Source organism: Phacochoerus africanus, chromosome 16, assembly GCF_016906955.1.
Source record: "Phacochoerus africanus isolate WHEZ1 chromosome 16, ROS_Pafr_v1, whole genome shotgun sequence".
In the NCBI taxonomy this organism is placed as follows: domain Eukaryota; kingdom Metazoa; phylum Chordata; class Mammalia; order Artiodactyla; family Suidae; genus Phacochoerus; species Phacochoerus africanus.
This window is the reverse complement of record NC_062559.1, coordinates 49,144,915-49,160,386: the sequence shown is the minus strand read 5'-3', so window position 1 is coordinate 49,160,386 and position 15,472 is coordinate 49,144,915. Positions and strand designations below refer to the sequence as shown.

The following is a 15,472-nucleotide window of genomic DNA, read 5'->3' as shown; positions in this document are numbered from 1 at the left end:
TTTCCCCATGAGGGGCGGGGAAAGAGTGTTTGTGGCAGCAGAGATGAGTCCCACGTGAAACCTGATGGTGGCCCCAAGGGGTGGGGGCTTTGGTGTTAGAAGTACCACTGGAACCGAGCAGGAGCCTGCAGGGCTCCTGGGCTCCAAAGCCCTTTTGCCTCCCCCGTTTCTTGTGTGTAAGAAGTAGGCTCCATTCAGCCTCCATGACCTTCCCCGGGTTCCAAAGGACAAGTTCAAACAGTTGCTAATCAGGGAAGGGCGGGGATGCAGAGGCCAGGGAGGAGCAGGCCAGAGACAATGGTGCCGGAGTTCCTGTTTTGTCTCAGTGGTAATGAACCCAACTAGTATCCACGAGGATGTGGGTTCAATCCCTGGCTCCGCTCAGTGGGTTAAGGATCCAGAGTTGCCATAAGCTGTGGCACAGGTCCGTATGCAGCTCGGATCTGGCATTGCTGTGACTGTGGTGTAGGCCGGCAGTTACAGGTTCAATTCCACCCCCTAGCCTGGGAATTTCCATATGCCACAGGTGCGGCCCTGAAAAGAAAAGCAAAGAAAAGAAAGACAATGGTGCAGCTTGGGAGCAAGGCCCTGGGTCCTCCTCAAGGAATATGCATAACAGTATCTTTGAGCTCCAACAAAGGAAGTTAACTACTTGATGAAGCTTTTATTATTATTTTTTTTTTTGGACCACACCTGAGGCCTATGGATGTTCCCAGGCTAGGCTGCAGCCTACACCACACCTAGAGCTATGGCAACACCGGATCTGAGCCACATGTTCGACCTACAGCATAGCTTGTGGTAATGGCCAGATCATTAACCCACGGAGAGTGGCCAGGGATTGAACCTGCATCCTCATGGATACTAGCTGGATTCCTTCCCCATGAAGCATCCTTCTTTCCGGAGAGCAGGTCACATCAAGAACCTGGAGAACCACAGTTCTGAGGGTGTTAGCCCTGCGATGGCCCCTTTACCTGGCAAAGCAGAAAGCTATTCTTTTCCTTTCACCCAAAAGTGTCTCCAAGATTCAATTTTTTACCCATGTACAGAGGCTGAATTTTGGCTACCTTACCTTATTTCACAAACAACTGATGAACTAAAATTCCCATTTTATAGCAAGATGAGAAAAATTTACGCCTAAATTGTCGTGGCCCCGCCCTGGCTTTCGTGTGTATTGCGCATCTTCCCGAACCAGACCTTCTCTCCAGAACCTTCCTACTTAAACTTGTTGGGAACCACAGTGACCCTTGACCCACTGCCCACTTTGTCCCCGTAGACCTGGATTGTGGAAACGGTCGATAATGTCGTGGTCTGCTCGGGAGAGACCCCCCGTAAGGCCCCTGCACGGGCCACCAAGACTTCGTTATCTGTGCATGAGGGTTGGAAGAATGTCCGGATTCCAAACAAGGGGAAGAAAATAGAAGAGACACCGTTACCATAGCAGGCTGACTTGCTGACCATCAGGGAGAGCCGACCATGAGCAGGTGGTCATGTCTGTTTTTATAGCCCAGGGAGAAGGGAGGTCTCGAGATACACCTGCTGACCTGCGGATTGGTTGGGAAAAGGGGGGGGGGTATCTTACGCATTAACTTGCTGGTTGGCTGGGGGCAAATAAGGCCCCTCTGGGGGCGGGGGTGGGGAGTGGGGGCCTAGCAGGGGCAGGAAGGAGAGGGCCCGCTTGCTCAAGGTGGGGGAAGGGCCTTGCAAAGAGATGGGTGGGGCGATGATGAGGGTTTCTCATTCTCGTCTTGGCCAGAGACCTTGAGTTCTCCTTGAAGGGGCCTTGAAGCCCAACAGACAATGCCGTCCGGCACTCAGTGTAGAGCCCTCTGTCTCCAAACCTTACACCACGGTGCTTTGACCTCTAATGGGGAGAACGCTTCTTTCCAAGAGGCTTTCTCTCGTTATAATCCTCCGTTTGGCTCAAATAAAAATTTCCATTTCTTTCTTAGATCAACTGATTGTTTTCATCAACCCGAGAAAGGGTCATCTCCTATGAGAGCCACGGAGCGGAAACCCCAGCAGCTGGTAGGGCCAGAGCCTCCCAGCCTCCAGGGACAGTGGACTGGAGCGGTTCCTGGTGCAGGATGGAAGGAGCTGGGAGGAGCTACCATCTGAAGGTCACCCAGCCCATGTTGGGGACATGGCTCAGATCATCAGTGTCGGAAAATGAGACCCATGAACACGGGGAGCTCTCGACAAGACTCCTTCTGCAGAAGGGCACAGGTGCTCAAAAAGCGCGCGCCGAGAAGAAAACACCCTCCCTACTGATCCCTAACGCAGGTGATGCACCTGTCCCCTTCCCATGGGTCAGGTCAGGGTGCACATTCTTCTCGGTTGGCTCATTTGAAATAAACTGTTACTGGGAGAAGAGGGAAAGAGGAGGGGGCTTGCTTTCAGCTGAAACCAGAGCAAAACGGAGTCACCAAGAGTTCCTCTGATAGAAAAGACACTGTTAATTTCCACACCCAGATCCTTGGGGGGGACCCTCCCCAGACCCAAACCCACGGCTGACCAGCACCCAGGAGCAGGGCCTGAATTCTCACCCTCGCCACGGCACACTCCCCCCAACGCAGAGACACCAAAGGGTCGACCAGCAGCACGCCACCCCAGGAGAGGCCCCAGGACCCAGCCCCACAGGGAGATGGCCAAGCCCAGACACACCCGGGCGGGGACTCCACCAGAAGAGGGACTCAGAGACACCAGGTATCCAAGGCTGTGAAACCCAGCCTGGCTCCCACGGACTGGGAGGGGCTACAACCCTGTACAAGCCCCCGAGCCCTCATGTTTTGAAGTAAAAGACCTTTCCTTTATTTTTATTTTTATTTTTTTGTCTTTTTGTTGTTGTTGATATTGTTGTTGTTGTTGCTATTTCTTGGGCCGCTCCCGCGGCATATGGAGGTTCCCAGGCTACGGGTTGAATCGGAGCTGTAGCCACCTGCCTACGCCAGAGCCACAGCAACGCGGGATCCGAGCCGCATCTGCAACCTACACCACAGCTCACGGCAACGCTGGATCGTTAACCCACTGAGCAAGGGCAGGGACCGAACCCGCAACCTCATGGTTCCTGGTCGGATTCGTTAACCACTGCGCCACGACGGGAACTCCAAAGACCTTTCCTTTAGCCTCCCAGGCCTCCCCTCGGCCCCCAAAGGCTGACTCGGGAGTTAATGATTAGGAACCCTTGTTACAGGAGTTCCCATCGTGGCTAAGCTGTAACGAGTCCGACCAATGTCCATAAGGACGCGGGTTCAATTCCTAGCTTTGTTCAGTGGGTCAGGGATCTGATGTTGCCACGAGCTCTGGTGTCGGTCACAGACACGGCTCTGATCCTGCGTGGCTGTGGCTGTGGCTGTGGTGTAGGCTGGCAGCTGTAGGTCCAAATCAACCCTTAGCCTGGGAAACCTCCATATGCTGTGGGCGCAGCCCTAAAAAGACAGACAGACAGACAGACAGAAAGAGGGGAGGAAGGAAGGAAGGGAGAGAGCAAGGGAGGGAGGAAGAAAGAGAGAGAGAGAAAGGAAGAAAGGGAGAAAGAAAAAAGAAACACTGTTACAGCTAAAAACTAGTTAAAACCGTCTCAGTTGTGTTCGGTCCTGCCTTGGCCCACAAACTTTTCGCAAAAGATTTCTTCCTTGCTTAATGCCTTTCTTTTGCTAATGTTTACTTTTTAGAGTGGTATTGCATCTCGCGTTTTCTTTTGTAATTGAAACACACCCTACCACCTCTTTCCTGTGAAGCAAAATCTTCTTTCCAGAGGAAAAGTGAGAGGAACAATAACCCCGAAGAGAACCAAAAATCATGGATAGGGATGGAGTAGGGTAGTTGCACGGGTGGCTGTGCTGGTCCCACGGGGGGACCATGGATGGAGGGGGGGATCCCTGTGGGTTGGCGATCACTGTGGGGGAGGGGGGTATCAGGAGGAGGCAGGCTTGCCTGACCAGTGGAGGCTCAAGAGAGGCCTCAGGTCATTGGTGGGGGGTGGGGTGAGGCCTGCATTCAAGGGCAGACCAAGGGCAGGAGTTTAAGGAGCGCCCTTCTGCTGATTGGAAGCAGCACTGGGACAGTCCTCGTTTGCCCTTAGAGGGTCAGACACTCTCTTAGCGGATACCAAGGGGGAGCTGCTCCTGGAAGAAAGAGGAAGAGGCGGTCTTTTCCCAGCCCCACTCCCCTGGGGTGATAAAACTGTAGCCCACTCGACTCTCAGGGCAGAGCCTCCTCGCCTGTCCGCTTGCATCTCTCACAAGCATCCCATCTTAGTAAATCTATTTCTTGCCTATCCCTTTGTCTCTGGCTGAATTCCTTCTGCGCTGAGACCCAAAGAACCTGAACCTCGGTAAGTCCAGACACGGGGTGAGGGATTCTAATTTAAAAACTGCAGATTCCGGTCCCAATCTGGCTTCTGGCTGGGTTCGAGTCCAGGCACCTGGGTTCAAGTCCCAAGCTGGGTTCTGACTGAGTGCACGTCATCGGTGCTGTCGCTTTCACCATCACCAGACTGGCTGCTGCCAGACTTGACGACTCCGAAATGACCTCCGGAGGGAGAAAAATAGAGACACCTCAATCAATAACACTGTCGTCCAAGCTAAACTTATAAGACCCCTTGCTGTCCCAAGTCAGGACACAGCTTTGAGGCGTCAGCCTGCCGTGGCCTCCTTTGCCTGGCAAAGCAATAAAGCTGTTCTTTCAGCTTCCCCCAACACTCTGTCTCCAAGACTTAATTGGTGTCAGTGTACAGAGGCCACTTTTTGGCTACAAGACCACACCCAAGGAAGCAGAGGTCATGAAGCAATGGAGCTGGGGAGTCTGAAAGGACCAAAGGCTTAGGGGAAAAATCAGCATCCCTAAGACAGGACCAGATGGAACGGAGAACAGACTCAGACTCTCAGATTGTCAGACAGACAATGGGTGAAAACAGAGCAGAGGTCATGAAATGAAGGCGTGGACCAGGCTCCACTTAAGAGAGGGTGGAAGGACAGGAAAACAAGGAAAGACAGCACAGCGAGATGAAGACGTCAGAGACGCAGGAGCAGGTGAGAGGCGGGAGGACGAGAAGCCCAGCTCTCAATAAGGACATTTCCAGAAGGTGGGACTGACCAGGAGGGACGCCCATCGCCCTGAGTCACCAGTGTCCGCGCTTCCATCGCTGGACCTGGGGGCGGGGTGAGATCCTCCTTGCATCCCCAGCACCTGACCCAGAGCAGGCGCAGAGGGGTCTGGAAGCGTGTCTGGCAGGACCCTGAGTAGTACCAGCCAAGGGACGCCTCCTGGTTCTGGGGTTGGGGGGGGGGGCGGGGATTCAGGCAGAAGGACAAAGACTCCAGTGGGCCCTCCGGTGTGGGGACAAAGACAGCCTGGGGCTGGACCAATCAAGGGAAGCCAGGTCAGTTTTAAGGGTAATAAGGTTGTAGATAATAGTTAATCCTATTCTTGGAATGAGTCACTGGTACCATGTCCCCTCGGATTCCAGGTGGAGAGGTTCACGGTCCCTCGGCCAGCTGGGGTCTGGGGTCAGGTACCCAGTCCCTGAGACAGCCTCTGCTTGGGAAATAGCCTTTCTTCCCCATTTCTGCGGAGCTGGGGAGCGTGTGTGTGAGAGAGCCCTCCAGGACTGAGCAGGGTCCCCAGCAGCCTGGCCTCGCGTGTCTGGCAGCAGGTCCCCTCCCCGCGTGGGACGGAGACGCTCTGTGCAAGCCCACAAGTTAATCGTGCAAAGTTCCCCAGCACCCAGAAAGCTCTGGAAGACCCCCGCCACTTTCTCGCCTGGCCGAGCAGGTGCGCGCCGGGTTCAGATGGGGCGGGGGGCGCAGGGCAGCCTTCTTGGGGTTCCCGTCTATTCCGGATGAGGCCACCTCCACCAGCATCCCGTTTTCCGGCCCGGGGTCCCTGCTGGCACCCCCATCCCCTCCCGGGAAAGTTCTTAGCCAGGCTGGAGCACCCAGCCTCCGTCCTCCGCGCGGATCCCTCCTCCTCCGCTCCGCGCAAGTCCCGCGGGCCGCGCGCCCCCTGCCGGCCACTCCGGAGCCCTGCGCAGACCCTGCCCGGAGCGTTTACTAAGGCGTTTTCCATAATATAAAGGATTTCAGCATTCGAGCCATTTCTGAAAATACAAAAGGGGGGATACCCCCTCCACACACACACTCTGGCACAACTACAGTTACCATTCTGTGTTTTCCTCTAAAGCCTTCCTTCCACAGTGCTTGTGCTTCCACACATGACAGCAGTGATAGGAAAGCGTCCGCGGGCAGCCGTTGGGCAGGTGAACAGTGGGCAGCAGTCTACCAATCCCCAGAAGCTAATGGGAATTTCAAATTCTGCAAAGGCACCGCCCACTTTCTCTAAATCCACAGCATTAACGTGACTTCAATCCCGCAGTCCCGGTCCTTGTGAGCTGTAGGCTCTGTTAGCCACTCCTGCCACCCCTGCTGGGCAGCAGGAAGGTCCTGGAGTCCCGGTGACCTAGTGTGGTCCCTGCTGGCCGCTGAACACAGATGGCGCTGAAACTCTTTGGTGCCTGCTGCTGGTGGTCACTGCGGTTTGAGGTTGATAAGGGCGACCTCCAAGGCACATTAGCAAACAAGCACATACACACACCTGCACACACACCTGCGTGCACACACCCCCACATACACAAACACACACACACACACTCACAGTATTCCATAGCGCAGTCCCCCTCCTCCCGGGGAAGGAGGAAGATGGGCCAGGATGCAGCCTCCCAGCCGGGGGACACAGTCCCCTCTGGTCTGCTGCTGCAAAGCCAGGAAGGGAAGGCATCTCCCCCCAGCAGTGAGTTTAGCCCTGCAAAGCCCTTGCTCCTGGGAGCATGAAGAGAGGTCAGCAATTCTCCTGACTTCCTTCCACGTTCCTCTGTGTTCGTACAAAGAATGTGCCCCTTATCTTATACCCGGGCCTGGCCACCTCCCTGGGTTAGGCTGCCCCAAAAGCCTGAGGGAGAGAAAGGGGAGGAGGAGGGAGGGCTGAAGTCGGGCTGTGCTCAGGCTCTTAACCTCATCCTCCGGGATGATCTGGGTTCTGCTGGCAAATTTGTCCCCCAGCTGCCATTGGTTTTCTCAGCCCTGCAGCAGGGCGTCCCTCTTAAAAATCACTCTAGTCGGTTGTTTGGAGGTGTGTGTGAGATAATGCCCAGCACAGAGTAAATGCTCAATAAAGTTTAAGGACTAATATTGCTCAGAAAACGCACTGGGCCGCCATCCAGAAATGTGGCCTAATATTTTGTATTTATTTTTACCTTTACATACAATGAAATCCTTGTCTTACTGGTGTACAGCTCCGTGAGTTTTTTTCCCCTTTTCCTTTTTATTATTGTACGTGTGGCATATGGAGGTTACCAGGCTAGGGGTGGACTCGGAGCTGCACCTGCAGCCTACACCACAGCCACAGACAACACCAGAAGTGAGCCACATCTGCAAGCTATAACACAGCTCACAGCAACGCTGGATCCTCAACCCACTAAGTGAGGCCAGGGATTGAACCTGCAACCTTGTGCATACTAGTCGAGTGCTTAACCCTCTGAGCCACAGCAGGAACTCTTAATTATATACATATATATATATATATGTGTGTGTGTGTGTGTGTGTGTGTGTGTGTCTTTTGATGGCTGCACCCGCAGCACATGGAGGTTCCCAGGCTAGGGGTCCAATCAGAGCTACAGCTACCAGCCTACACCACAGACACAGCAACGCTGGATCCAAGCCATGTCTGCGACCTACACCACAGCTCACGGCAATGCCAGATCCTTAACCCATTGAGCAAGGCCAGGGATTGAACCTGCAACCTAATGGTTCCTAGTCGGATTTGAATCCGCTGTGCCGCGACGGGACCTCCTTAATTATATATGTTTTAAAGATACAATCTAGCTAGAAATAACTAAGTGCCAATTCCCTATAGGTACTTTTATAACCTGTGTGCGTGGATTCACTCCTGTGGTTCTCAGAACGCCCTTGTCACGGAAGCACTACTTCTGGTCCCCTCTGACAAAGGAGAAAATTGGTCTGGTCAAGTAGCTTGTCAAAGTCACACAGAGTGAGTAAGCGACAGACCCAGTCTTTGAAGCCAGACAACACGGCTGCGGCTTCCCCACGCCCCACATCAAGACAACTCAACTTATTCCATTTCATTCACCCGCTCTCTCCCCGCTGCCTAGCAGCCAACAGAGACCCGCAAGGTCTGTTTTGCCTGCTGTAGTAAACTCTGCTGCCACCAGGGGCGATGCTGCCCACGATGGTCTCAGCCACCACCGTATTCAGCGCAGATCCTGGGAGACTGTGGCTCTGTTCAGCTGGACTCTTCCTGTGCAAATAGAAGGCCAAGTGCAGGAGAGAGATTGCTCACTGGGCAAGGGTGTGAAAGGACAGCCTCTCAGGGCCACAGGGAGGATATAGGCTCTAGGATTGACGGCTGGGTTCTCGCAGCCTCCCATGCTGCCTGGCAAAAAAAAAAAAAAAAAAAGGCAACCAGGCCTGTGTTAAGGTACCTAAACTTTTCCAAGCCTGAGCTTCATTATCTGGAAGTGGAAACAGCCATCCGCCAGCTTGCCTGCAGTTAAAATCACCTCATCTCCACCCTGTCTGGAAGTGGCTGCTGCATCTTGAGCAAGGTAACCAGATGCCAGCTTCCATGGCTCCTGGCTGAGGCTCAACCCATGCCTCTTGGGGGGATCTGGCCCAGATTCAGCAAGCACCCTCCCACCCGGGCCCACTCCCGTTTGTGCCGGGGAGGGCGGGGGGGGGGGGAAGGAGATTTCCTGGGCTCTTCCGCAGAGAGGCACATGGACCAATAAACCAGAGCTAAGTAAGTGGCAGGCGTTTGCCCTGCTCTTGGCAAACAGTAGGCATTCAGCCGATGTCTGAGAAACCCTGAAGCCCCCCTGGAGAGGATCCTTGCCCTTTCTCAGGATCCGCCCTCCGCTTTTTGGAGGTGTACCTGCTGAAAGGTGCTCGAAGAAATATGTACCTTGCCATTGAGTGGGGTTCAGGATCCATCAGGACCTGTGGCTGCTTTGCCTTGTCCAGGCTTTCCACACCCTCTCTGATTTTCTGTCCGTAGTTCTAATGGATGCTGAAGGGCACACTGAATCCCCGCTCTACTTGTGGATTTGCCTGTTTGAGCTCAACCAGCTTCATGTGCTGAGGCTCTGCTGTTTGATGAGTGTCCATTTAGGATCCACGTGTCTTTCCAGTGGATTGATACTTTAAAAAAATATATGGGGAAAAAGAATTTCTGGGAGCGTAGCTGATTTACAATGTTGTATTCGTCTCACGTACACAGGCAAGCGAATCATTCGTACATATAAATATGTCCATTCCTTTTTCCCATATAGGTTATTACAAACTATTGAGTAGATTTCTCTGTGCTATACAGTAGGCTCTTGGTAATCTCTATTTTATACAGCAGTGGGTATATGCGATGCCCGCCCTCCCAATTCTTCCCTCCACCAAATGGTTTCATGTAGGGTAACCATAAGATTGGTTTTGAGAGATCTGTGGGTTGGTTTCAGTTTTATAAATAATTCTTTTGTATCTTTTTTTTGGCCCTTTGTTTGTTTTTAGAGCTGCACCTGGGGCATATGGAAGTTTCCAGGCTAGGGGTTGAATTGGAGCTTACAGCTGCCAGCTATGCCACAGCCACACAGGATCCGAGTCATGTCTGCAACCTACAGCACAGCTCATGGCAACGCCAGATCCCCAACCCACTGAGCGTGGACAGGGATCAAAATTGCATCCTCGTGGATGCTAGTCGGATTCATTTCCACTAAGCGCCAAAGGGAACTCCTTTATCATTTTTTTATTAGATTCCACATGTAAGTGGTATCATATGATATTTTTCTTTCTCTCTCTGACTTGCTTCACTCAGTCTGATAATTTCCAGGTACATCCATGTTCCTGCAAATGACATTATTCCATTCTTTTTAGTGGCCAAATAATATCCATATATTATACATATGCTACATCTTCTTCATCCCTTTCTCTGTCGATGGACATTTAGGTTGCTTTCATGTCTCGGCTATTGTGGAGAGCGCTGCAGTGGACACACTGGGTGTGTGTACCCTTTAGAATTGTGGTTTTCTCCAGATGGACGCCTGGAGTGGGACTGCTGGGTCATAGCGTTTGCAGGAACTCCGTACTGTTTCCGTAGTGGTTGCACCAGTTGACATTCCCATCAACAGTGTAGGGGGCTCCCTTTTCTCCACGCCCTCTCCAGCATTGACTGTTTATAGACTTTTGGATGACGGCCATTCTGACCTGGTGGGAGTGACACCCCATTGTAGTTTTGACTAGCATTTCGCTAATAATTAGTCGATGTGGAGCATCTTTTCACGTGTTGTTTCGGCCACCTGTCCGTCTTCTTTGTGGAAAGGTCTGTTTACATCTTCTGCCCATTTGTTGATTGGACTGATCCTTTTGTGGCTGTATAAAGTCGTTTCTTGTCGCTATTAATTTTCTTTGTTCTAAAATTCACCTTATCAGATACTCACATGGGGTGTCTGTATTTTTAAATTAATGTTGGCATTACATCCTTCTAATTTCAACATTCCTACATCACTGAATTTGAAGGGTCTTATAAACAGCTTATCATGAGGTTGGGCTCTTAGGGTTTTCCTTTTTTTGGTCTGTTTAGAACCACACCACCCACAGCATGTGGAGATTCCCAGGCTAGGGGTCAAATCAGAGCTGTAGCCGCCAGCCTATGCCATGGCCACAGCAACACCAGCTCTGAGCCACATCTTCAAGCTACACCACAGCTCACGGCAACACGGGATCCTTAACCCACTGAGCGAGGCCAGGGATTGAACCTGCATCCTCATGGATCCTAGTCAGATTTGTTTCCACTGAGCCATGACAGGAACTCCAAGGTTTTTCTTTTTTCATTCTACAATCTGTTTTTTGGTTGGCATAGTTCAAATACTTACCTTGAAGGCAAGACATTGTATTGATAAGTTAGGGCTGAAGTCTGCTGTTATTGGTGGTTTTTTTTGCCTTGTTTTTGATTGTTTTCTTGCCTTCCTGTTGGTTATTCTTTAAGAGTTCTTTTGATATATTTAGTGCTATTGAGTATATCTTTTTGTACACTCTCTGTGTTGGTTGTTAAAGCACTAATTTAATTACTAATTCAATGTCATCTACACGTGTGTGTGTGTGTGTGTGTGTGTGTGTGTGTGATTTGTCATCGTCTGCTGGTATAAACATTTTACCACTTAGGACTTCCTGCTGTGACCTAGTGGGTGAAGAATCCAACTGCAGCAGCTTGGGTCGCAAGCTGGAGGCACTGGTTCGATCCCCAGCCTGACACAGTGGGTTAAAGGATCCGTGTTGCCACAGCTGTGGCCAATTTCCATGTGCCATTGGTGTGGCCGTTAAAAAAAAAAAACTTAGCAAAAAACATTTCACCACTTGGACTGACATATGGAACCATCACTTTCAGTGAGGTCACTTTATCTTCCTCATTTGGAAATACTTCTGTCTTGAATATCGATCGAATGGTGCTATAATTTTTGTCTCAGTCATTGGCCATCTGATTTATAGTACTTGTGAGGAAAAGCTGAGTCTATAGTTCCTCTCATTGCTCCTTTTTCCTTCTTGATGCTCCAAGTTTCTTGCTTCCATCATTTTCTTTCTTTAGAACTTCCTTTAGCCAAATCATTAAGGATAACCCTGCAGAAAACAAATATATATATGTATTTTTTTTAGTTTTCCTTCATTTGAGAAGAACGTCTTTATTTTCCCTTTATTCCTGAAGGCTGTTCCACTGAACTTAGAATTCACAGCTGATAAGTCTTTCCTGTCAGCCTTGAAAAAATGTGTCACTTCCTTCCAGCCTTTGAGGTTTAACATGATAAATCCATCATTGAATACACATCATTCATCACTTCCTTCTGGCTACTTTCAAGATTTTTTTCTTTGAAAAACGGGGGGGGAACAGATGCAAAATATACAAAAACAATACAGGAAACAATTTTTAAAAAGAAAAGATTTTTTTCGTTGTCTTTAGTTGTCAGAGGTTTAATGATAAGTCTTGAATGGATTTTTGTTATCTTTCTCTATTTGGGGTTGACTCGGCTTCTTTTTTTTTTTCTTTTGCTTTTTAGGGCCACACCCATGGCATAGGGGGGTTCCCCGGCTAGGGGTCCAGTCAGAGCTACAGCTGCCAGCCTACACCACAGCCACAGCAATGTGGGGTCCGAGCTGCGTCTGCAACCTACACCACAACTCAGGCAACACCAGATCCTTAACCCACTGAGCAAAGCCAGGGATCGGACCCGCAACGTCGTGGTTCCTAGTCGGATTTGTTCCCACTGCGCCCCGACAGGAACTCCCACTCAGTATCTTGAATCGACAGGTTCCTGCCTTTTGCAGAATGTGGAGGGTGGGGGCCATTTCTTCAGCTACTCCTCAGCCCCTCCTTGCCTTGGGGATATAGAAAATGATTGTCCCACACATCCTGCGCCTCTTTAAAAGTCTGCTGTTCAGACTGGGGACGTTATTGCTCAGGACTCAGGTTTACTGAGTCTTTCCTCCATCGTCTCCACTCTGCTACTGAGCCTCCCGTGGGTTTGGGTTTTTGAGTTTACTTTTGGTGGAAGTGTAGTTGTGTTTTATGTTCAGGTATCTCTTGATCACGGTAACCCATCGTCCCCCGTGAGGGGACAGCCAGGAAAGACCTCGGGAGGATTTTACCCGGAATACTTGGTGCCTGCTTTTTGTCCTCAGGAAACCAGAAGCGCTGGAGATTAGGTGGGCTGGGAGCAGGGTTGAGTCCAAAGGAATGCAGGAGTGGGAGGCTTGTGCTGCTTAGCTGAAGCCCTTTGCTCTCCGGTGGGTTTCGAATCCGTTTTATACATTTTAGTTTGGACATCTGGTTCTTTTTCATAACTTCTGTCTGGTTTTCATTTGTTCCTTCTTTCTGTGGTTCTGTTTCTCCACTTGTGTGAAGAGAATTTGGACTTGCTTGTTGAAGCTTTGCTGCAGCAAGCGCTTTAAATCCTCACCAGATAATCCCAACACCCGATGCGTCCGGATGCTGCCTCCATCAATTGTCTTTCCTCATTCAGGCTGTAAATTTCTTGGTTCCTGGTACAATAGGTCCTTTTCTATCACATCCTGGATATTTTGGCTGTTATGTTAGGAGGCTCTGGGTCCCAATTAAGCCTCATGTGTCAGCACCAGGTCCGGGACTCCCATGGGCTGTGTACCCACCAACCAGTCAGGCTTCAGTCTTTCTGTGCTTTTGGTCTGTGGGGCTTGCCTGCTGCTCTGGGGCTCTCGATGGCCCCTCCTGCCTGAGTGGCAGAGGGTGTCTCCATGAGGATTGGGGTGGCAGGCCGGCGGCTCAGAGAGCCTTCCCTGGCCTGGCACTTGCTGTAGGGGATCCTTTACCTACGGGAGACAGAGGGTGCTTCCCAGTGGGCAGGGCCTCTGCCTGAGCCCCCATCACCCTGGTGTCTCTGGGCTGGAGAAGGAAGTCTCAGATCCATGGAGAGGAGAGGTTTTGAGGCCAGGTCAGTTGTGGCAGAACCCCTTTTGCTGGCACCTCCACAGGTAACAGGCTTTGGGGGAGCCCTCTCCACCCTCACTGTTGCCCCAGCCTGCGCTAGAGTCTCTGATTCCTCAGGAACCTCAAGGTCACTTGTTCTTGGTTCTTTCTTTTTTACTTTCTTTTTCGGCTGCACCTACAGCACATGGCAGTTCCCAGGCCAGGGACTGAATCTGAGCTGCAGCTGCAAACTATGCCACAGCCGTGGCGACGTAAGATCCTCAACCCACTGAGTTACAGCATAAGTTCCTCTTGGATCATTCTTCTTGTTATCCATTCAACAGCCCTGCAGCTCAAATATGTCAGGGTAGAGCCCATTTCCAGGTACGGGAATGTCCCTTCCTGGTACTCTAGGTCCACCTGGAAACTCCAATTCAGCTCTGAGCCGGGCTCCATGATGCCAGGGCCACTGGGGCAGCTCTTCCCTCAGCCCTGGAGATCACACACAAACCTCTAGGAGACAAAAAACCATGACAAAGGGGGGCAGACCTAATGTGCCCCAGGCGCCAGGTGAGGAGTGGTCATCTATGCATCCATCACCCAAGTAGGTGGGGCCAGGGGCCTGTCGCCAATAGGTCCATTCTCTGAGTGGGCAGGGCCTGTCACTGACAGGTGCATTATCTGAGTGGGTGTGGTGAAGGGACAGTCCCTGAATGATGAACAGAAAGCAGGCAGCTCCTGTGGCAGGGGCTGGTCCAGCAAGGCTTCCCGGGCGCTGGTCCTCTGTGCAGCCTTGGGCTATGGTGACAAATCCAGACTGTGCTTGAACGTGCCCCCATCAGGGTAGTAGAACCAGGGCCCTGCCTGCCTTCACTACCTACCATGACACTGGTCAAGAGTCTGGGGCACTCTTGTGGGACAAGAGTCCACCAGCTTCAGCCGCTCTCCCTCCCTTCCTGGCAGCCATGCGGGGACCACTGCGCACTCTCTTCCCAGCAGTCTCCTGGGCGCCTCCCCAGAGCAGAAAGCCGAAGCCTGTACAGGCTCAGCCCGCCAGGAGGCAACGGAGCTTGGAGGAGGAGGACAGCTCCTGTCTGTCCACGGCGGAAACAGGCCCACGTTGTTTGGAGCTGGAGCAGAAGCAGGCAAGGGGGATCAGCCACGTGGATGGTCTCGCCTCAGCCCGAAACCTGGTGAGAAGTGTTCGTGTCTGTGCCAGAAGCTACAGCAAGAGAGGAGGAAGGCGAGGCCCGGCGTGGCCCCATGCTTGTCCACCTGCTGGGGCCTGGGTGTGACACAGACTGGGGCCGAGGCACATCCAGCGGCCCCCCGGCATCCTGCAGTGACAGAGCTGCACCAGGTCTTGGGACACAGAGGAAAGGAAGGCGGCAGGTCCTGTGTGCCTCACGAGATGGAGGGAGGTCAACCTCGGAAGGGGGCCTGGACCCCAAGAGGGCAGAAAGGCAGTAGGGTGGGCTCCCGCCTGGTGGGTGGACAAGCGCTGCTAGCCCAGGAGAGCCAGCAGGGTGGCGCTAGGACGGCCACCAGCATCGGCTGGAAAACAGGTGAACTCACCAAGCGTTTTGTAGTCAGGCTCAGCGCCCAACTCAGTGAAAACCTGCAAAGTCCCACTGGAGGCTGGTCTACACTGGGAGCTTCCACCTTTAGCTACCACAGGGGGTTTTCTTTTCTTTTTTTTTTTTTTTAGGGCCACACCTGTGGCATATGGAAGTTCCCAAATCCACCTACAGCTGCCAGCCTGTGCCACAGCCACAGCAACACAGGATCTGAGCTGTGCCTGCTGCCTACACCATAGCTCATGGCAATGCCAGATCCTTAACCCACTGAGTGAGGCCAGGGATTGAACCTGCATCCTCCTGGATACTAGTTGGGTTCTTAACCCACTGAGCCACAGCAGGAACTCCCTAACAGGGGATTTCTATCAACACCAGAAATGTATTAGCACCTATGATCAATACCA

General features: G+C 51.9%; 1 long non-coding RNA gene across 1 annotated transcript; it reads left to right on the top strand.

Moving 5' to 3' along the window:
• The first annotated feature begins 4,808 nt into the window (after window positions 1-4,808).
• LOC125117702 (uncharacterized) lies at window positions 4,809-15,191 on the top strand. The gene is made up of 3 exons (XR_007132693.1): window positions 4,809-5,030; window positions 7,909-8,617; window positions 14,455-15,191. It is a non-coding gene; the product is annotated as an uncharacterized LOC125117702 (long non-coding RNA).
• Window positions 15,192-15,472: the final 281 nt, after the last annotated feature.